The sequence below is a fragment of the Taudactylus pleione genome, unplaced genomic scaffold (genome assembly GCF_031769625.1).
Source record: "Taudactylus pleione unplaced genomic scaffold, aTauple2 ptg000251l, whole genome shotgun sequence".
Classification (NCBI taxonomy): Eukaryota; Metazoa; Chordata; class Amphibia; order Anura; family Myobatrachidae; genus Taudactylus; species Taudactylus pleione.
This window is the reverse complement of record NW_028284653.1, coordinates 6,745,001-6,767,622: the sequence shown is the minus strand read 5'-3', so window position 1 is coordinate 6,767,622 and position 22,622 is coordinate 6,745,001. Positions and strand designations below refer to the sequence as shown.

Sequence of the window (22,622 nt, the reverse complement as noted above, 5' to 3'; positions counted from 1 at the left end):
CCTGGCATTTGGACATATGTCATTTTAAATTAGTTTTAGTCTTGCTGTCCAAGGACCTCATTCAGCAAGGAACGCAGTCGATTAATTCGCACTGTACATGCGTATGCATCGCAGTGCATGAGCTAAGCGCTGCGCTAGGGATTGCGTGCGCAGTGACTACGCAGACCCATGACAGAGTGATTGACAGGAAGTGCAGTTCAGGGGCGTGCATAAATTATCCACTGCGATACCAGATGCCGTCTGAGGAAGTAAGCAATTCCTGAGCTTCTCTAAGTGTCCGATGTTAACGATTGTTTCACTATGTTGGTCAAGTATACGGATGTGTGTAAGGGAAAGTGGGCGTCCTTATGTCAGGCTGCGAAAGCAATGCAAACATTTAAATATCACCGCTGATATTAGCAATGCAGTTGCGTGCGTATAAGCAGAATAGCAATCCGTAGTGAATCAGGCCCCAAGTTCTCCACAATCTCTTGAACATAACATTACTTTGTGATTCTTGAAGATTTATAAATTTCAAATAAATGTTATGATGTCCCTTTGTAAGTACTGCAGTCTATGTTGAGCAATAGAAATTAGTTATTTTAAATCTTTTTAGGAATCCATACTGGAAGTATCTTATATATAAAATTAATCTATTTGTCTGTCTGTCTGGTTATGCATTTGGACACCCCTGCACCGATTGGGATAAAACCAATGTGAGGTGGTCCAACTGTATCCTGGACAGGTTTTAGGGGAATTAAGGTCCCAGTCGGACCTCCCATTGGTGCACACTGGACAGAACTTTGACCCGGGGAGCCTTTTCTGGGGCTGCCACTGTATGGATTTGGATGAAAACTTCACAGAGGGGTGGTAGTTGGTCTTGGATGCCTAATGGAGTGGTTGGGGTCTCGATCAGACCTCACGGCAGAGTGCGCTGGGCAGAACTTTGACCCACGGAGTCTGTTCTGGGCCTTCCACTGGATGGATTTGGACGATATCACAAAATAAAACTTAATAACTTGAAGATTTAAACCTGGGCAACGCCAGGTACTAGTTTCTCTTAAATGAGAATATAACTCTGGATAATTGATGTGATACGGAGATTTTAACTCACTGGAATTTTTATTCCTAAATACTTAAAACATTTTGATTGCCAAGTAAAGTGAACAAATACAGGGTAATGACCCATTTCATAAACATCTTATGCTGGTTCCATGAAAATAGCAAACTCAATGTACTCCAATGGCCTCTACAGTCACCCAATATCTATCTAAAAGATCACCTTTGTGATGTGATAGAAAAGGAGACTAGCAGCAAGTTTGTACTGTGTTACCAAGTCCAGAAAGTTTTTCCTTTACATTGTAAGCTGAGTTTCTATATAGTCTGTATCGTTGACAGTGTGATGTAGAACTCACTCTCTATTTATTTTCTTTCATTTATTTACATTGTATTTATTTATGAGTTTATATGGTTTAATAATGGTTTTGTTAAACTTTTTGTCTTGTTATAATATTTGCTAGATATGTACATTTGCTATTTGTAGTTTGTTTTATAGGGTCATGTGATTACATTCCATGCTGGAAGACATCATGCCACATTTTGTGCCTCATTCTGTAGTATCTGTAAAGTTTATTGACACCACGATCATGTGGTATTTAATGGTCTCTTTTCATTGATTGCCCAGAATATCAATGTTATTTTGTAAGATGTGTAATAAAGTTTTTGTTGAAGCCTGGAAGTGATGTCATGTGTTCCACTGTGGAACACAGAAATCTCACCTGATGCTGCTGATTGCAGTTGATGCTGGTATATAGGGAGCCACATGAGAAGGGTAAGTCTGTGCTGCTATTTGGGATTTTTGGTGCTTTTCTGACCCTGGTGAAAGGTTTTACTTCTTGATGAAGGTCACATTCTGACCAAAAAGTCGACATTGTTATGAATATCTAAGGAATACATTTCTGCTGTCTCTGATGAATTAATGGTGAGTGCCCGTATTTCCCTATAAATCAGGATCTTGGAAGAGATCCCAGTGGCAGATGCCCCACCCGTTGGTGTTGAATTGTATATACAGTGCATCCGGAAAGTATTCACAGTGCTTCACTTTTTCCACAGGTGTATGCCTTTCAAAATCATGTCCAATCAACTGAATTCACCACAGGTAGACTCCAATTAAGCTGTAGGAACATCTCAAGGATGATTAATGGAAACAGGATGCACCCGAGCTCAATTTTGAGCTTCATGGCAAAGGCTGTGAATACTTATGTACATGTGATTTCTTAGGGTTTTTTTTTTTTTTATTACATTTGCAAAAATCTCAAAACATTTTTTTACACGTTGTCATTATATGGTATTGTGTCTAGAATTTTAAGGACAAAAATGAATTTATTCCATTTTGGAATAAGGCTGTAACATAACAAAATGTGGAAAAAGTGAAGCGCTGTGAATACTTTCCGGATGCACTGTATATTGTGGTCACTTTATTGTGTGCATAGGGTACAATCGCCAACACCCCCAGGACAGCATGGTATTTCGGTTGCATGGATACAACAAGTTGTTGGGAACATTCCCATAGATTCTGGCCCATGTTGACATGATAGCTGTTGCTGTAGATAGTTGTTGCTGGTTTGTCAGCTGCACATTCATGCTGCAAGTCTCCCTTCCATCACATCACAAAGGTGATCTTTTGGATAGATATTGGGTGACTGTAGGCTGTAACATAACAAAATGTGGAAAAAGTGAAGCGCTGTGAATACTTTCTGGATGCACTGTATATACAATTCAACACCAACGGGTGGGGCATCTGCCACTGGGATCTCTTCCAAGATACTGAATTATAGGGAAATACGGGCACTCACCATTAATTCAGCAGAAATGTATTCCTTACATATTCATAACAATGTCGACTTTTTGGTCAGAATGTGACCTTGATCAAGAAGTAAAACCTTCACCAGGGTCAGAAAAGCACCAAAAATCCCAAATAGCCGCACAAACTTACCCTTCTCATGTGGCTCCCTATATACCAGCATCAACTGCAATCAGCAGCATCAGGTGAGATTTCTGTGTTCCACAGAAGAACACATGACATCACTTCCAGGCTTCAACAAAAACTTAATTACACATCTTACAAAATAACATTGATATTCTGGGTAATCAATGAAAACAGACTATTAAATACCACATGATCGTGGTGTCAATAAACTTTACAGAAACAACAAAATGAGGCACAAAATGCGGCATGGATGTGTTCCAGCATGGAATGTAATTACATGACCCTATAAAACAAACTACATATGGCAAAAATACATATCTAGCAAATATAACAAAACAAACAGTTTAACAAAACAATTATTATTAAACCATATAAACTCATAAATAAATACAATGTAAATAAATTAAAGAAAATAAATAGAGAGTGAGTTCTACATCACACTGTCAACGATACAGATTATATAGAAACTCAGCTTACAAGGTAAAAGAGCAACTTCCTGGACTTGGTAACACAATACAAAATTATCCAGAAAAGCACAAGTATATGGTAGCTGCAGGGAGTGGTTATATATAGTTATATATACAGTCAGGTGCATAAATATTGGGACATTGACAGAATTTTCAGATTTTGGCCTCTATTCACCACCACAATGGCTTTGAAATGAAGCAAACAAGATGTGCTTTAACTGCAGACTTTCAGATTTAATTTGAGGGTAATTACATCCAAATCAGGTGAACGGTGTAGGAATTACAATGGTTTCTATGTGTGCCTCCCACTTTTTAAGAGGCCAAAAGTAATGGGACTATCAACTCAAAATCTATTTCATGGACAGGTGTGGGCTATTCCCTCGTTATTTCATTATCAATTAAGCAGGTAAAAGGTCTGGAGTTGATTCTAGGTATGACATTTGCATTTGGACTCTCAATATGAGATCCAAAGAGCTGTCACCATCAGTGAAGCAAGCCATCATTAGGCTGAAAAATCAAAACAAACCCATCAGAGAGATAGCAAAAACTAGTGAAGCACTGGTGTGGCCAAATCAACTGTTTGGAACATTCTTAGAAAGAAAGAATGAAATGGAGAGGACTAGAAGAGAATGATTTAGTGTTCTGCCCCATATTTGTACACTATTCAATGTTGCCAAAAAATTCTCAGTCTAAGTTTGTGCACAAACTTATAATATTCAATTGCTGAGCTGAATTTATCGTGTTTAGAAGTGGGGACAAAAGATAAGCCTAAAGAATGTAAGGAAGTTTCAGCCTCAGTTAAAGTGTAATCAACAGATTAAAAACTTGGTTCACATCCTCTGCCTCCACCCTATTCATCTAATACCCGATTTACACCGGAGCTAAAACCCGGGTTTTTGAAGGGTTAACCCGGGCAGTTCCCTGGTGTAAAAGGGGAGAGAGATGGATCGCCGGGTCGAGTGACCCGGCAATCCAACCCAGGTAACTAGCAGGGTTTAACACGGGCGTAGCCCGTGAAACCCTGCTGTGAGAACAGCGCACTCCGGGTCACGATGACCTGGAGTGCGCTGCTAGCCGTCCGATTGGTCCGGCTTCAGTGGCACTTGGAGATGACGTTATCTCCAAGCGACCACTTTCACTCCGCAAAAGCCGGGTCTATGCAGACCCGACTGCGGTGTGAGCGGCGCTGACTCGGGAATATCCCGAGTCGGCACCGGCAAAATTCCGGGTCTGATCCGGAAAGGAACTTTGTTCCAACTCCGGGTCAGACCCGGAATTTAGGTGGAAAAGGGGTATTATTCTCTCCTCTCCTCGGATGGGACCTGTAGTTGTTGTATCTACTGTCTGGGTTGCTGCCCTAAAAATTCACTTGGGGGCAGAGGTATAAATGACTCAAGAGTCAGAGACTGATTGGCAAGATGCTGAATCAGTTGTTTGAGAAACTACGGTGTAGGAACCTAGCAGATCTCTATACTTAAGCTGGCCACACATCTAAAGATTATCTGTCCAACCAGCCATCTAGTTGATTGGTTGGAATGAAAATCTGGTAACGTATGGGAGTAACTGATGATCAGCAATTTGCTCCTAAATGCCAGAAAACAGATGAAAATGGTCGTCAGACAAGTTTGTTAAATGTTTGATGTAAACAATTTGATCAAACAACAGTTTTTGTCCATTTTCTGGCGTTTGGGAGCAAATTGCTGATTGTCATTTGCTTTCATACCTTACCAGATTCTCATTCCAACCAATCAACTAGTTGGCTGGGTGGACAGATAATCTTTAAAGGTGTGGCCAGCTTTAGAATTCCCTGGGACACCTAAAAACCATTTATAAACCTTATGGTTTGTGTATTTTTTTCCTTTTGAAAGAGATTAACTGATTTTTATAGGTATCCAATTAAGACTGTAGTTTTTCACGCCAGTTACCAGCCTTATCAGTGTCAGCTGGGGAAGATTGCCTTGTTCAAATTTGCCAATCTCCTAGCTGAATTTCGCTAATTACCCACCTCCTCGACTACCAGCAGGATCAGATCTGATGAGCATTTTTTTAAAACTCTCAAAATTCAGCAATAATCAGGACATTATTTATCCTAAACCTGTAATATTTAGAGAGAAATTGGCCGTGTAGTAGTAGTAAATCAGTAGCTGTGTCAGCTGCTAAACTTATAGATTCAAAATGATCAAAAAGAACTTTATCTGAATCATCTGTTAATTACACAAGAACACTCTTTGCCTCAAATAATAAACTTTCATGAAAACAGCCTGGTTTAGCCTGACATTTGGGCAAAATACTCACAATAATATCAATTACTGTACAAGCAATATTCACATAAATAATACCTGCAAACAAAATAACCAAGAGTATCAAAACCAATAGCAGAGATTTCAATGATAGCCTAAAGATAGTAATCACAGTCCTTGATTTGCGCTGTTTTGGGGGCATGGCAGTATGTAACATACAGCCATGCCCCAAAAAAACTGCACAAATCAGGGGGTGTGATTACTATCTTTAGGATATCATCGTAATGCCCCAATCCTCGCCACGATGGGGCTTACCCAGCGCTCTGGGAGCTGCTGGAAAGCCCTCAGCGTCTTCCGGCACAGTGTGGATGAGGCGCATCATTCATCACAACTGTCACCCCCTCGGATGGTGTCACCTGGTGCGGCCCGCACACCCCTAGTGACGCCACTGATAGAGAGTGGTATCCCTGTCCAAAAAGGGCCCATTCTTGTACTGTAGCCCATATTACTGATAGCAAGCATAAAGCAGGCATTCTCCAGTTCTGCCTATAGTAGACACACATAAAAAGGAATCATGTAGCAGACATTGCAATTTACACAGTGGTCGATTAAACCAAATGATGTGGTAGAAATGATAAAATACATAAATCATAACACAGTACCTCAGCAAATACAGCTATTCTGACAAAAGTAAGGTAGAGTAGCACATATAACCTTTAGGTCTGCTCTCAGTCTTTTTTTGTACTTCAGTTCAGTACGAGCTAGACTGATTAAATGCAGCTTATAAGATGTATTTTTCCTATGGGGTTAACGCTCATGAAGAATTTATTTGGTTACACTGGGCCTGATTCAGTAAGGACCGCTACTGCTATCGCAGCTCCATAATTGCACGCAGATCTGCTGCGAAAATGTGCTAATGAATGCTATCGCAATGCCATCACACTGCCAGCATAGAGACACCCACTGCCTCCCACTACCGCTATCTCACATCCGTAATACCTTGCAAACCTCCATAAACAACGGTAACATCGCAAGTCATCAATCCCAAACGCCCACTGCCTGCCAATCACTCTGCCATGGCTCTGCGTAGTCTGGATGCGCACTGTGATGCATGCGCAGTACTCAACAATAGACCACCTGCGAGTGAACCTTAATAAATCAGGCCCACTGTACATAGTGCCATTAGCGTGCACAGGCTCACAGTAAGGGATGTGTGACACCCCCTCCACCCAGGCATAGGTTACCCCACCCACCCGGAGAAATATTTCTTGTTCCTATTGTTTGTACAGTGTTGTACAATATAATTCTGGAAAGCAGACACAAATTTAATCATAAAAGACCTCCAAAGAATTCTGTCCTCATCTGAGACTGTAAATGGAATGGTATAACTTGAGGGGCTTCAATAACTATGTAAGCAAGCATTATCTTATGGATTACTACCTAAATTTCACATGGCTCATTGTATAGTACATTGAAAGATTGGAATTTGAATATTAAGTACAGGAAAACTTGCATGTGTCGCTGAGGACGTCTAGCGTTGAGACCTTCAGGTCGCCACGGTGCTGTGCCCGCACTGAACAGCGTTTACTGAACGTCATTCAGTGCAGGAGTCTGACCTCCTATCTCTGAACATGCCAAACCTGACCAGCATAGTCAGGTTGACTGGCATGTTCAGTAGATTGTCAGTGACGGCAAGGACCCAGCGTGCACACGCATTGCTGGTCCTTGACGGCTATCCATTACAAGACTTTGTGAACAATCCGACCAAAACCTCCTGACCAAGTAGTATTTAAAAAACCACTGTAATTTTGTGTTTTTAAAGTCTCCAGACTTTTTCTTCTGCAAAACGAACAATGTGTTTGCAATTGAAAGACTCTGATCACTACCTCTACATATAAACCTTGCTTTTTGTTTTCTCATATGCAGCCGGGCACATCATTAGCCATATACAGTGATGCCCATGTTCTGTGTCACTTTATTTTCCTAATTAAAGCACTCTTCTTCATTCAAGTCTCACAAAGCACCAAACTCCACTGTGGGTTAATTTAAGATTCTACAAAGTGACAGTAGTCTTCTCATGGGGCATTCATCTTCCCAAGCGCATGCTGATTAGAGAAAAGATTATGGAGTGAATCAGGATTCTTGCAGAAAAATACTCCTAGAATAATGTGCATTTGCCTATTAAAAAAAAGAAATCACACAGTTCATATCTCCCAAAGTGACACATGTTCCTCCAGAGCAATGAGTGGAACTGGCATCTCTACAAGCATCTGTTGGCAAGAGAAAATGTATCCTAAAAGGAGAAGAGGTGTAACTCTTTTTAGGATGTGATAAATGGAATGGAATTACATGTGACAGAGTAGACTACACACAAACACTTGTAAGTTCAGTATACTCTACCATTACTGTGCCGAGGGGCACAAAACTGTAGTAGCACAATTTAAGGTGAGATGTTATTTCCTGAACATGTGCTGTATATCGATTTGAACTGGCTACCCATGCCCACATAAAATACACACACTTTTACCATACTTGTATTACAGGAGTGGGCATAGTGTGTTTCTTTGAAACCAGGTGTTTCTTTAAAGGTGCTTACACAATAGGCGATATTTTACACGATTTGCCCGATTTTGGCGCATCGGAAAGACAAATCATGTAAAATATGGCCAAATCGTGAGTGTCCACTCATGATCACAATGCCGATGCATGTACCCCGCTGGCCGTACATCGCTTCTTCAGATCTTGCCTGCTGCAGGTAAGATCTGCCAATCTCGGACACGATGTTGTGCAGATAGTGTGTGTGTTTGTACTCACGATCTATCGTTCATTCCGTCACTTGACTGACATATCCCTGTAGAAGCCCAGTCTACATTTTGTGCAGCATCGTGACTTGGATGAAGACAGACGCGATTCCTTAAGCTTGCACACCTGACCGCGCAGACATATTTTTTGGTGAGTATCTATGATTGCTAGTGCTGCTGAGCAGCAATGTATAGACAAACCCTGTCCACCAATGAATATGCCTGACCCACTCACCGACCACTTATGAGTATAATGCATGACCCACCCACCGACCACCTATGTGTATAATGCATCACCCACCCACCGACCACCTATGTGTATAATGCATCACCCACCCACCGACCACCTATGTGTCTATATATTATATATTTTAAGAATATTTTGAACATATTAAAAAAAATAAAAAATTAATCTAAAAAATGTATTGAAAAATGCAATCTGTATTCAAATTAATCAACGTTAAAACACCATAAGAACCAAACCAAAAACAACTTTAAAAATATTTAAACTATACACAACATTACTAACAACCAAACATATCACCATTAAAAATACTTAAAAACAACCAAATTTTTACAAATTATGATAACATTGTATGTGTCCATACTTGTATTATGTTTTATTTTCCCCCTAGCTATGTCTTTGGATAAGGACTGTGAGTTTATCACTGGCTTCCTGGAGCGTTTGGAGGCAAAGGAGTGTCTATGGAGGGTCAGCTGTCGCGACAATTCCAATAAGTCCAAAAAACTATTGGCATTAGAGGTATTGGTGGAATATAGCCATCAATACTGTAGTGATGCATCCGTGAAATAGGTGAGAAATAGAATCCAAAATCTCTTTACAGCCTTTGTTAAAGAACGGAAGAAGGTGGAGGAGTCGAAACGTTCAGGAGCATCCGCTGATTACGTGTATCGGCCCACCCTTTCATTCAATCCTCTTATTTCCTTTATCATGGACCAAGAACCACAGCGTCAGTCTCTTGTCCTTATGGCCGAGCGAGAGGGAGAAGAGGAGGCAGCTGAAGTTCACAGTGGACCATAAGTAGAGACACAGTACATACACACCATGTTTAAAAAAAAAAAAAATACTTTAACATTCCACAAATGTCCACTTAATTGTCAATTATCAGACCTCCTGCCATGGCACAGCACCCGGTCCATTAAAATAGGCCATATACTCCTCCCTCACAAGTTTGGCCGATGCAGTCCCTGTGGTTTGCATTGGAGGTGCTTCCACTGAAGAAACTGGGCAATCTCATCCGGATGGTCTGGGTCTTCTGGCAAAGCTGTGTCTGATGCCCTTTGTTGGGTTGTTTTGTGCCATAGAAGTTATGCAGGACACAGTACGCCAACACGACCCAGCACACCAACACGCAGGTTTATGGTGGTGTGGAAAATGCAGAACCGGTTGCTTAGAATTCCAAATGCATTTTCCACAATACGGCATGCCCTAGAAAGCAGATAGTTGTAGAAGCGCTTTTCTCTGGTCAAGCCCCTTTGAGCATATGGCTTCATCACATTTTCGTGTAACGCGAAAGCCTAGTCAGCCACAAAAACGTAGTTTAGGCCGTGCTTAGTCTCCTCCACTGACTGCAAGTTGAGGGTCTTGGAGGTGAGCCTCTGCAAGAATGCCGTCTGTTTGAAGGACCCACCATCTGAAGCACAGCCATTCTTGCCAACATCCACAAAGGCAAACTCGTAATTGGCATTCACCACCCCCATTAGAACGATGTTGAAGTACTCCTAGTAGTTGTGATAGTAGGATCCGCTGTTGGCAGGTGGGGCGATGCGGATATGTTCCCCATTGATGGCTCCCCCGCAGTTAGAGAAATTCCAATGCCGTTCAAAGTCTTCAGCGATGGTTTTCCACTCATTGACGGTTGTTGGAAACTAGAAAACAAAAATTTAAATTGTTTAACACATGTACATTAATTTTTTTTATCGTTTTCAATACAGACTCCAACCCAAGAACTGGAATTGGCGTGTACGCCTGATTTGAGCATCATTGCTGACAGTGAGGGGGATGTGTCGATTTCCCAATGTAGACCACCCCCAGCACCTACTGCACCTTCCAAGCGAAAGAGAAAGCACCCAGGGTAAAAACAAAGCACGGAGTCTGCAGACGATATTTTGCGGCAGTCAGAAGAGGGTTTTTTTGAAAAGGCCCCCCGACCACCTAGATCTCTTCACCTCTCATAGAAATAGCACCATGCAGAAAATGAACGCTGAAACCCAACAGAATTCCAGCGTCTGGTATAGGAGTTGCTCATTAGGGCACTGCGTAATAATTTATACCCAACGACCTATATTGGTGACTCTCTGCCCTGCCCACCTGCCAAAACCGCCTCGGTGATGCCTCCATCCCAGTCACAGCCTACTCATCCGTCCACCGCAAACCAGGCTATATACAGTGCCCTTTTAAAAGCAGAGGAGGATATTCCGGGGTTATATGACCTCTAAAGTTTTATTGTTGTTGTTGTCTGCAGTATCCCCAAATTTTATCTCTCCCAATAGCTACTCTATGGTATAGGGTGGTGACGATGCTGATTGGACACGGTCACTAAACACATGGCTCAAGGACAGATTGCTGGAAGCCAGGGCCACAATCTGTACTTGCACCATGTGTTTCTTGGCCTATTCAATCTGTCATCTGTCCCACCGTATACCATAGAGCAGCCTAGCTATTTGGATTGATAACATTTGGTGATAATGCAGTGTTACATTATAAATGCATATAGAAGACTTCCAAACATTTATTCCATGTTTGGAATGCAAATATTATACTGTTGTCATAAAGACAGTTTTATTACTCTCAACCATATTGGTAGCAAATTTCACACAGTATTTTAAATTGTTTATACAGCATATTTATACATTCCACAAGAAATAAATGTGTAGTGTGTTTTTTCTTACCTTGCACAACTGGTACTGCAGTACTTTGACAGTTGCCTTGCAGGTCTCCGGGATAATGACGCCCAAAGCCTGAGGGGATACGAGGGTCCCAAACTTCATATCTTCCAGGGACCTTTCTGTAGCTATGTACCTCAGGGTAGCCACAAGCCTCTCCTCAGCAGGGATAGCCCTCCGCAGCTTAGTATCCTGCCTCCGGATATAGGGGGTCAAGCAGATGCAAAAACCCCTGGAAAGTGTTGTCATCCATTCGCAGAAAGTTGCGATAGTCGTCCGGAAATCTCCATCAGCAGGGACATGTGAGAGCAGCCACTCCTTGGTCCAGCATGCTCTCATCCTTTGCTGGGCCTTCTCCTTTACCACCTTATCCCCAGCATAGACGACCATAACTCTATACCGATAGGGATACATCAGCACAGAATGCAGGATAGAATGCAGGTAAAACACACTTTGTTGAGCCAGGCAAAACAAAGCAGAGCACAATAGCAATGTACAGCACTCAGCAGGTATACACCAAGCCTCACTAGTCACAGAGCAGAAGTGCACAGACCTAAAATGGCTTGTGCTTTATATACCCCCTAGTTAAGACCGTCCATTATTTAAATTTAGTTGAAATCTTGCAGATCATCGTGAGGTGTTTGGTAAGCTAATGATTTACTGTGCCCCATCTCACGATTTTGACATGGATGCGATGTACGATAGATCGTGAGATCGTTGGTCAAATTGAACACTTTTTACACCAAATCACGTCCAGGTCTGCCGGGGAGAGTTCAAAGCAAACCCGGCATGATATCGCATCGTGAGCACATCACCTAGTGTGTAGGCACCTTTACACCTATCTGGCTAATTTAAAAAAAAATATATTTAAATAAGTTTAGAACATATTTGTAAAAAGATATTTAAATATTTTATTTAAAAAAATGTGTAGGGGGTCTCCTTAAGGCCCATTGTAATATTATCACCCACCCCCCAGTGTCAATACATTTTGTAGCACCAACATATCCCCCAGTGGCATTACCTCCCACTCCCCCCCCCCCACACCCCTAGTTGTGATAGATTGCCAGTGGCACAAACTATCCTGTGTCCATAGGCACCCCAATTTGTTACTACAGAAATATACACCTGTCTCCCCCTATTGTAAATAAAACTTTTTTGTAGTATAACCACACCCCCTCTCCATCTCCCTCCCCGACAATCCCCCTACTGCAGCTGATTTCCGCACTTGCAGATATCAGTCTCCCAGTGCGTGGAGGGGCAGTTTCACTCTTTGCACTTTTCTTTTGGCACATGTGCCCCCCCAGACTGCTATTCACAAGCATCCTGGTGCACAATTTTGGAAGTGAATTTGGCAGTCACAGAGCATGACATCACTGCCTGGAGGCCGAAGGTGACATGTACAGCACAATTGTAGAATGGATCTCCTCTGAAATCTCTGGAGGACCAAGCAACATATTGCGACCATGTCAGCAAAAGCCCAGCTGGCCACTGTCGCATCCCATCCCAACTTTAAGTGCGCCAAATGCACTATGCACTACAAGTGCACTACAGTATGCTTGACAACTGTATTGCTGTACAATTTATGTGCGTGTTCCACAGGTTTATGACCACAGCAAAGCTGCAAATATAGCCTGTAAGTCACTATTCACATATACAGTAACACAACAGGTTTGTTGTTTCTGGCTGTGAATGAAAATAGAAGATGCTTGTTGCATCCATTGAGCAAAAAAGTAAATTTGTTGTGTAAACCATCAGGTCTACGTACTAACCTGAATCAGGCTCATAGGGCTAAATGTAATAGGCAGAGAGATGGCACTGTTGCGGGAATACATGAGAGTATGCCTATACTTTTATTGCAGCAAGCATGTTAAAGGCTAAACCAAGCAAGCTGGTTTAGCCTCTAACATGCTTGCTGCTTTAAAAATACGGGCATACTCGCATGTATTCCCGAAGCGGTGCTGTCTCACAGGCAATTATATCTAGCCCACAGTTTGAAGTTAGGTTTTAGGTCTTCTTGCTGTAGGATGAACCCTTGACAAACTAGACATAGACAGAGGGTATTGCATGTTGCTGCTTTTGGCTCAAGGAGCAAGTTAAGCCACTTATCCACTAGACAATATAATGAGCAATTGAACGATAACAATATTGTTCAATCGTTCATTATATCGTCCAGTGGATATGCCATAAATGACCAGCGATGCACGCTCCTGCTGGTCGTTGACGACGTCGCTCATAGCACGAACCTGCTGTCCAACCTGACTATATCGTCAGGTTGTGCAGGTTCGGAGATTAGGGAGGGTGTCGCCACTGAACGATATCGTGAATGATATCGTTCAGTGTGTGTGCTCAATGTTGTTAAGGACATTGATCACACCACTGCTGGGGACACACTACATGATATCGCTAACGGAGCGAATGGTGTAGAAGATATGTGCCTTTCCTCTGTGGAAGTTTCCCCCCTCGGGATCCAGTAAAGGAGCACCAGACCATCACGCTTCTCCTCCATGTTTGACAGTTGGTGTCACATGGGTTTATTTATTAAGAGGCAGTTTATAAAAGCTGCTGCTTCCCTGCGTGTTTAACACTGAAATTTTAAATGTAATGCCCTTTCAAATTTTGAGCTTAAACATGATGGTAAGCGGGCTTAGTAAATAAACCCCACCCACTGGGGAACCACCCTTTCTCCTATTCAACTGTGTACAAAATCCCTGTTTGACAAACCAAAGATTTCATTTAATTTTGATTCATCGGTCCATAAGACCTTCTTCCAGTGTTCAGTTGTCCACTGGAGTGGCCCCATGGCCCCGGCAAGCCTCGTTTTCATTGCTGCAGAACAGAAGTTAACAGAATTACAAGAAAAAAAAAAAGTATGTAGACATTTCAACAATGTTAACACATCAGTGTCGACATGACCATTGTCGGATCAAGGAGCTTGTTCAGACCCGATCGCTAAACAGCGGGCGCTCGCTTGCAAAAGGGGTCGGGTATGCAAATCAAGCGTTCGCACTTTGCGGTGTAAGGGCGCCCTTTATGTCCTAGAGAGCGATGGCAGTGAACGTACGCAGGGCTATAAAACCTCCCACCTGTCACTCGCTGCACACGTCATCTCCAGAGAGTGTGTATTTAATCGGGAACATCGAGGGCCATTAGAGCTGCTTGCAGCGCTTGTGATAGAGTCTACCCTCCCGCAAGCACTGCGAGCAGTTCAGGCTAAAAAACAACCAAGTGACGTGTTCAATGATGCTACTTTGCTAATTATGCACACCCATCAAACTCCGTTCTGACAGCCAGACACGCCTGCATTCGCACATCCACACCGCCATTCACAAGCACCTTCCACTGTTACCACCCACAAACGGAGCTGTCACTCAAAGTAGCAGCCAGTCTGTGTGCAACGAGCGCTCAAATCTCGATCGCTAAGACTGGCTTGCGCATGCGCATTGCGAACCATACACATGCGCAGATGTGCGATTATCGGCAACAGCAAGTGGCTGCTGCTTAGCGATCGGGTCTGAATGAATATGTGCCTCCCACTTTTTAAGGGGCCAAAAGTAAACAATCCTAACTCTAAATTTCACTTTTTAATAATTTGTTGCAAATCCTTTGCATCCCTGGTGATGCTCTGCCAGGCCTCTACTGCAAAGGTCTTCAGTTCCTGCTTGTTCTTGGGGCATTTTCCCTTCAGTTTTGTCCTCATCAAGTGAATTGCATGCTCTATCGATTCAGGTCAGGGGATTGACTTGGCCATTGCATAACATTCCAGTTTTTAGCCTTAAAAAACTCTTTGGTTGCTTTTGCAGTATGCTTCGGGTCATTGTCCATCTGCACTGTGAAGCGCCGTCCAATGAGTTCTGAAGCATTTGACTGAATATGAGCATATAATATTGCCCGAAACACTTCAGAATTCATTCTGCTGCTTTTGTCAGCAGTCACATCATCAATAAATACAAGGGAACCAGTTCCATTGGCAGCCATACATGCCCATGTCATGACACTACCACCACCATGCTTCACTGATGAGGTGGTATGTTTTGGATCATGAGCAGTTCCTTTCCTTCTCCATACTCTTCTCTTCCCATCACTCTGGTACAAGTTGATCTTTGTCTCATCTGTCCATAGGATGTTGTTCCAGAACTGTAATGGCTTTTTTAGATGTTGTTTGGCAAACTCTAATCTGGTCTTCCTGTTTTTGAGGCTCACCAATGGTTTACATCTTGTGGTGAACCCTCTATATTCACTCTTGTGAAGTCTTCTCTTGATTGTTGACTTTGACACATATACACCTACCTCCTGGAGAGTGTTGTTGATTTGGCCAACTGTTGTGAAGGGGTTTTTCTTCACCAGGGAAATAATTCTTCTGTCATCCACTACAGTTGTTTTCCGTGGTCTTCCGGGTCTTTTGGTGTTGCTGAGCTCTCCGGAGCGTTCTTTCTTTTTAAGAAGGTTCCAAACAGTTGATTTGGCCACACCTAATGTTTTTGCTATCTCTCTGATGGGTTTGTTTTGATTTTTCAGCCTAATGATGGCTTGCTTCACTGATAGTGACAGCTCTTTGGATCTCATATTGAGAGTCGACAGCAACTGATTCCAAATGCAAATGTCACATCTAGAATCAACTCCAGACCTTTTACCTGCTTAATTGATAATGAAATAACGAGGGAATAGCCCACACCTGTCCATGAAATAGCTTTTGAGTTGATAGTCCCATTACTTTTGGCCCCTTAAAAAGTGGGAGGCACATATAGAAACCATTGTAATTCCTACACCGTTCACCTGATTTGGATGTAATTACCCTCAAATTAAATCTGAAAGTCTGCAGTTAAAGCACATCTTGTTTGCTTCATTTCAAAGCTATTGTGGTGGTGAATAGAGGCCAAAATATTAAAATTCTGTCAATGTCCCAGTATTTATGCACCTGACTGTATATCAGTGCTTCACACAAGAACATTTTGAAGACATTCAACAAGTGAACAAAACAAAGATAAAAACACAGAATAAGCGTGGTTTAACATGATACACACATAATTTTATGAGTCATAAAATCAGACAACATTACAAAGAGTGAGTCATAACTCTCTGAAAATAAGGCGATCCCTCTAGTAGGACAGATAACTGCCTAAAGGCCCCCCATACACGGGGCGATAAAGCAGGCGATCCGACTGATTGGGGCGATTTGCCTGCTATATCGCACTGTGTATGGCCCTGATGTTGGGCCGAGCGTGCTCCCGTGGGGTCATACGTCGCACCCCGTGATCTTTCTGCAGGACCAATTGATCAGGAGATGCGATGTGCGATCCCATGGATTGCTATGCGGGTGAAGGAGGGGGGAGACGGCATATCGGGCGGTTGGCCACCCCATTGAACCCTGTGTGCGGATCGCCTGATATGTGGGACGACAGATCCCCGTTGCCTCGCACCGTGTATGGGGGCCTTTGCATAGTGAATTGAAGTTATTGAAAAGATTATTAACCTCTTTGCTGCAAAGAAGAAATGGGACTCCAAGGATAAGTAATTTCTCTCAATCTTCCCTATATAAAAAGGCTGCAGGAACTTACAGCTATGTAACTGATGAAAGTACTGGTACAAGACAGTCTGTGTTTTAATGTAATTTGGGCATACTGAAATTATTCTGTTCTGTTCAATAATTGCTGGTGGTCCAAGAAATACATTTAAAATGGAAACATTTGGCTTTTTGCCCCGCAGGAAGAAAGTTATTTTAAAGTAGGACCTTTAAATTGCATCCACCCTTGTGATCCAAAAGGTCCATAGAATGATTTCTTGGCCACAGCCTACAAGTCATGGCTTCCAGTTTAACAATGGTCTAATGTAAACTAGTTGTTACGAGACATAGGAATGAAACATAGTATTTTTTTATTATTTTTTCAATCCACTTTGATAGTTGCTGAACAAATATGGCAATTTTAATTCCTAATGCTGGGCATACACTGCCAGATAAAATGCCCGTCAGACCGACAGACATTTTATCTAGCAGCCTGACACCCTGCAGAGCAGATATCGCAGTCATACACTGTGAGCTATGTAAAAGTGTACTGGCCCCGATATCTGCACTCCTCACCTGGGGAGGAGACATTTCCCTTGTTCCTTCCCTGTGAAGGAACAAGGGAAATGTCTGTCAGTCGGCTGCGGCTGGGCATACACTGCCCGATGCGGCCAACATTCAACTTACAAAATATCACATCGGACGGGAATGCTGGATGATCCGCAAGCCTGACCGTTCAATATTTTACCCTCAGTCACCAGCACACACAGTACAATTATATTGGCAATCCGCTGATATCGGGCGGATCGCCCCGATAATTGTAGTGTATGCCCAGCATAATAAAGAAACATTTTAACTGACATGTACTAAGCCTTGGAGAGTGACAAAGTACCAACCAATCAGCTCGTAACTGTCACTTTACAGGCTGTTTGAAAAAATGACAGGAGCTGATTGGTTGGTACTTTATCTCTCTCGACTTTCTCTCTTTCTCCAAGGCTTAGTACATCTCCCCGTTTTTGATTGAGGAAAGACTTAACTGAACTAGTAATGATTTGGTTATTCATCAAATCACAACGATAAACAAGATGCACTGCTTCACCGTACTAAATTGAAAAGGTCAACATAATAAAATACTAATGGGGGGCAACCAACTGAATATTCTACATAAACTCTTAACATTAAATATGGCCATAAAAGAGATGGTAGTGTTCCCGCGAGAATGTGGGCAAGGCAGGGTAATGGGATTGCCGACCGGGAGCTTCTGAAAAGAGGGCGTGCCCGATCGAGGAATGGGCATGCCCAGCACCTACAGAGGTGCTAGGCTTTCCCTAGGCTCTCCCCTCACAGTGAATAGATGCAGTGTGCATGGCGTCTATTCACCAGGCGGTGAACTGTCACCGCAACGTTTTCTGCCCGCGGGTGGGAAAGGCTCAGGGAAGGCTGTTTTAGCGGGGCCTTTTAAAAATCGGGCAAGGTGCGGCGCCCTGCTAAAACAGCCTAGCGGGAACACGAAGATGGTAGTGCTGGCAATTTGCATAATTGTAATAAAAAAAATATCAACTGTAGCTTTTAAACAATAGTTACTATTTTGCACAAGTGGTTGCACAAGTCCACTACAATTAGTGAATCCTGGGCAGATATGATTGGTCAGCCAGGGGAATTCACAAAATGCTATTTCTCTAATAGGAGAAGGATGAGTAAGAGAAGCTGAAGCTGCTGCAGAATCTGTAATTAATCTTTTAATAACACAACACTGTAACATGTTGTCAAGGGTAGTTTTATATCTTCTGGATAGATTACTTACAAGTTTGACACACATATTTGGTTGCTTAATTTTCTTAAAATGTCATACTTGTAATCATCACTTGGGTTTGTACCAGTATTGCTATATCTTCATCAGTGAGGTAAACAGTGTTGGATTACTAACTATACTCAATAGAGACTTTATTGCATTATTTCAACATTTATATTATTTCTCACACATTTTTTTATTTTAATGCTGGGTACACACTGGCAGATATATTGGCCGATCAATTGTTCAGCCAATATATCGGGTGCCTGTCGCAAGTGTGTACCAGCAACATATCTATACCATATTGTTCACAGACATATCTGTCCATCGTGCTGTGTATACGGTCGGTCAGCCAACCGCCCGTACATTTGCAGCAGAGGGGAGGGAGGGGGAGGGAGGGAGGGAGGCGCCACGTTAACCCAGGCCAGCAGGACCCACGGCCAGATGGCAGATGATAGTTGTACAGTGTGTATGAGCAACCATCATCTGCAGATATATCTTTTAGGTGTGCACTCAGCTAAAGGAACACACTGACCACAAAATCTAATTGTCTTGACAAGGTTTTAATTTCACTAGTATAAAATGTCTCTCCTTATAAAAAAAGTGGCAGATTATGCAAAGATTCTTGGTGTGCTTTATCTTTCCCAAAATGGTCTTTAGCAAAATGTTAATAAAGCTCAACTTTAAGGTTGAATATAGATGGAATCTGAGTTGGAACAAAGGTTAATCTCTTAGTGAGTAAAGACTTCACAGTTTCATTCAAAGAACAATAAGAAAGTGTAAATGAATTCTTATTTTTATTGAGAAGATTTCCTTGGATGCTTTCCCTCTCCCCTTGTCTGATACAGAGCCTTTGTCTTTTTCTTGGAAGTTATTCCTTTACAATGAACACGTTAAAAACCAATTTAAAAGGGCAGGTGGTGGAAGAAACTTCTATTAACTGTATCTGGGATCCACTAAAAAAATGTACTTATGTTTAGACAATGTTCACCTATCAGGACATTTTGGTATAATGCAATTAAATCTCTTTGTACAGTTTGCAGCCTGGAGGGTCACCTACAAATGTGAAATGTTTTCTCCATAATCCATCCTTATTTTCTTAACATATTCAACCAACTATTCTCTATATTCATTTGAGCACTCATTTTAGTAAGCAAGTTACCACCTAATGCAGTGATGTTACCACCGAAATGCTAGATATCAGTTATACTGTAAGCTTGCATAGCTCTATATCAACGTTTTTCATAACTAGCAGAGTAAAGCCGGCCATACACGGTGCAATATGCACCGTGCAACGCGATGGGGAGTGGGGGGGTGGGATCAGACATATTGGGCGGTCCCCACACACGGAGCGATCAGGTGGCCGACCACCCGATATGCCGGCTCCCCTCTCCCCCACTCGCACAGCGCTGCATGGGATCGCACATCGCATCCCCAGATCAACTGAACCTGCAATAAGATATGTGGGTGTGATGTACGACTAAAGTGAAAGTTTTTAGAAGTGGAGATGTTGCCCATAGCAACCAATCAGATTCTACTATACATTTAACTAGCACCTTCTAGAACAGGGCTCGACAAATCCCAGTCGCCATGGCGACCAAGTTTTCAGACCTGGCGACTGGATTTTGCAAATCCGTGCTGGTATCAAGTGGCTGATCCCAGCATCGGCACAGCTACAGGGGAAAGCAAAGGAGATGTGTCCTCTGCGGGACACATCCCTGGCCGGCGCTGGGATGCCGTTTCTGCTCCCAGCGCTGGGTAAGCAGAAGCATCTGGTACCTGGTGAAGGGACCGCCTGGTCCCTTCCACCAGCGGTAAAGTGGCGGTGGGCAGGACTTGGCTCTGGGGTAACAGTAGCCCGTCACCCGGTAGCCTTGATGCGACGGGTGTTTGGCTCCGGCCGTGAGCTGAACACGTCTCGCGGTCCGGCAGCCAATAGGAGGCAGACACGTCGAGCCAATCACGGCTCACCTCGTCATAGCCACGCCCCCTTGCGGCATCTTGTATTAGACGCCGCTGAGCGGGAAATAGCAGTGCGGCGGTGGAGGGGGAGGAGACAAGACCACCCGAAAAGACAGAAGTGTATCGGCGGCCGCGGAAGAGGCCAGAAGACCCCGTGCAAGACAGAAGACACGAGACGCCGGCTGAAAGAAGAGGCGGCGCCGCTGGCCAGGTGTTAGGCCCAGGTCACTAAATGGCAAATAGGTGGGCATGTGGGGTAGTGTATGCAATGTTTTGGTTTGGATCCTATATTTTTAAGCTGGCTACTAGATTTTAGAAATATTTTTTGAGCCCTCTTCTAGAAGATAATAGCTACAATCTGTAAATTAGGCTCTGTATCTCTCATGAAAAATTGTTCATACAGAAATGCATGGACAATAGTGTGTTTACATACGGTTTAAACAATATCACATTGTATTTTGTTTTTTCTCCCTCTCTCTACATGTGTATCCTGAGAATTTTTTATGAGAAATACAGAGCCTAATTTACAGGGGAATACCTATCTAATTTTACAAAGCGCCATTTTTATCTGATATAATTTATATGTATTGTTGATTTGATTCGAGTATTGGTGATACTCTAATACATCAGACAATTTAGGGAGCCTTATTTTTGCGCATCAGAGAGTACCGGTTTTTCTTTTATGATGTAGATTATCGTCCCAGGTGCCCTCCACTGAGACTCCAACAATAGGGCTCAAATATACATACAGATCAGCGGCACTCTGTTATAAAAACACATAAAATTATTATACCATAAATTAATTTTTTTACACCAGAGTGCCTCCGATCTGTATGTATACGTGTGTGTAAAATATATATATATATATATATATATATATAGATATATATAGATATGCTGAAGATCCGGCACTCACACGCACATTAGAATATACAGAGCTCCGGTGCCATAACCAGATAAATGTAGAATACAGGCAACAGATGAAAGGCACTCAGAGAGTTAATAATCCAAACGACTACAGCAAGGTAGTATAGTCAACGTTTCGGAGCAACCTCCTTTATCAAGACCATATGGTCTTGATAAAGAAGGTTGCTCCGAAATGTTGACTATACTACCTTGCTGTAGTCGTTTGGATTATTAACTCTCTGAGTGCCTTTCATCTGTTGCCTGTATTCTATATATATATATATATATATTTATATATATATTTATCATTCTTTTTTTTTTTTTGCCAGCGTTGTGACAATACCTGTGCTTGCTAAAAATGTGTTGAAACGTTGGTGCATGGTGTACCACTAGGTATGTTAAAAAACATTTTTGTGTGTGAAGTGTTATTTATAATATATATTTTTTAAATAAATTTAATATTTGTATTCCTACTAATTGAATTGCGCTCTCTTTTATGAAGTTTTCATTGATATAATTTGTTAAAATAAATGTGTGACTTTCTTTTGCATATTTTACACAAAGACTGGAGAGTGACTTTTTTTTCCCCTTGCTGTGGATTACAAATGTATGCATTTGGATTCCCTTTTGGGTTCTCCTTGGAGTGCACCCCAGCAAATTACCATCTGACGGTGCGAGAGCGGGATTTCCCAAATTATTATTATATATTAAAAAAAGGTGAAGTTTAACCCTATGATGAGGATTAAATAAGGAATGGATAATATGGTTGCATTTGCTTTGACACAGATGTGGATTGATGAACAAACCAGTTTGTTTCTCACTGTGGACCTCCCCTCCGCTGCCGAAAGTACATAAATCTTTAAAGTTCCCACCGGGCAGACAATTTCGGGTACGGGATCGGTTCTACAGCCAATTGCACAGTACAGACGTGTTCACATACATCTATCCTCCATGCGCTACAAGTCGTGGATCACAACATGGGAGCTACGTGTGCCTCGGTAGCGCTGAGTGTCTTTCGTGCGACTTTTTAACCTTCAAACGCGTCTTATTCACACAGTGATGATTAAAATGCATATGTT

The 22,622-nt window shown here is 42.3% G+C and overlaps 1 protein-coding gene and 1 long non-coding RNA gene across 4 annotated transcripts in view; both read right to left on the bottom strand.

The window, feature by feature from the left end:
- Positions 1 to 22,622, bottom strand: part of COG5 (component of oligomeric golgi complex 5) — a 507,901-nt gene that overhangs the window by 346,927 nt on the left and 138,352 nt on the right. The window lies entirely within an intron of this gene.
- On the bottom strand, positions 10,049 to 11,599 carry LOC148515273 (uncharacterized). Its single transcript, XR_015879423.1, has 2 exons — positions 11,390 to 11,599; positions 10,049 to 10,366 (listed from the first exon to the last, which is right to left on the bottom strand). It is a non-coding gene; the product is annotated as an uncharacterized LOC148515273 (long non-coding RNA).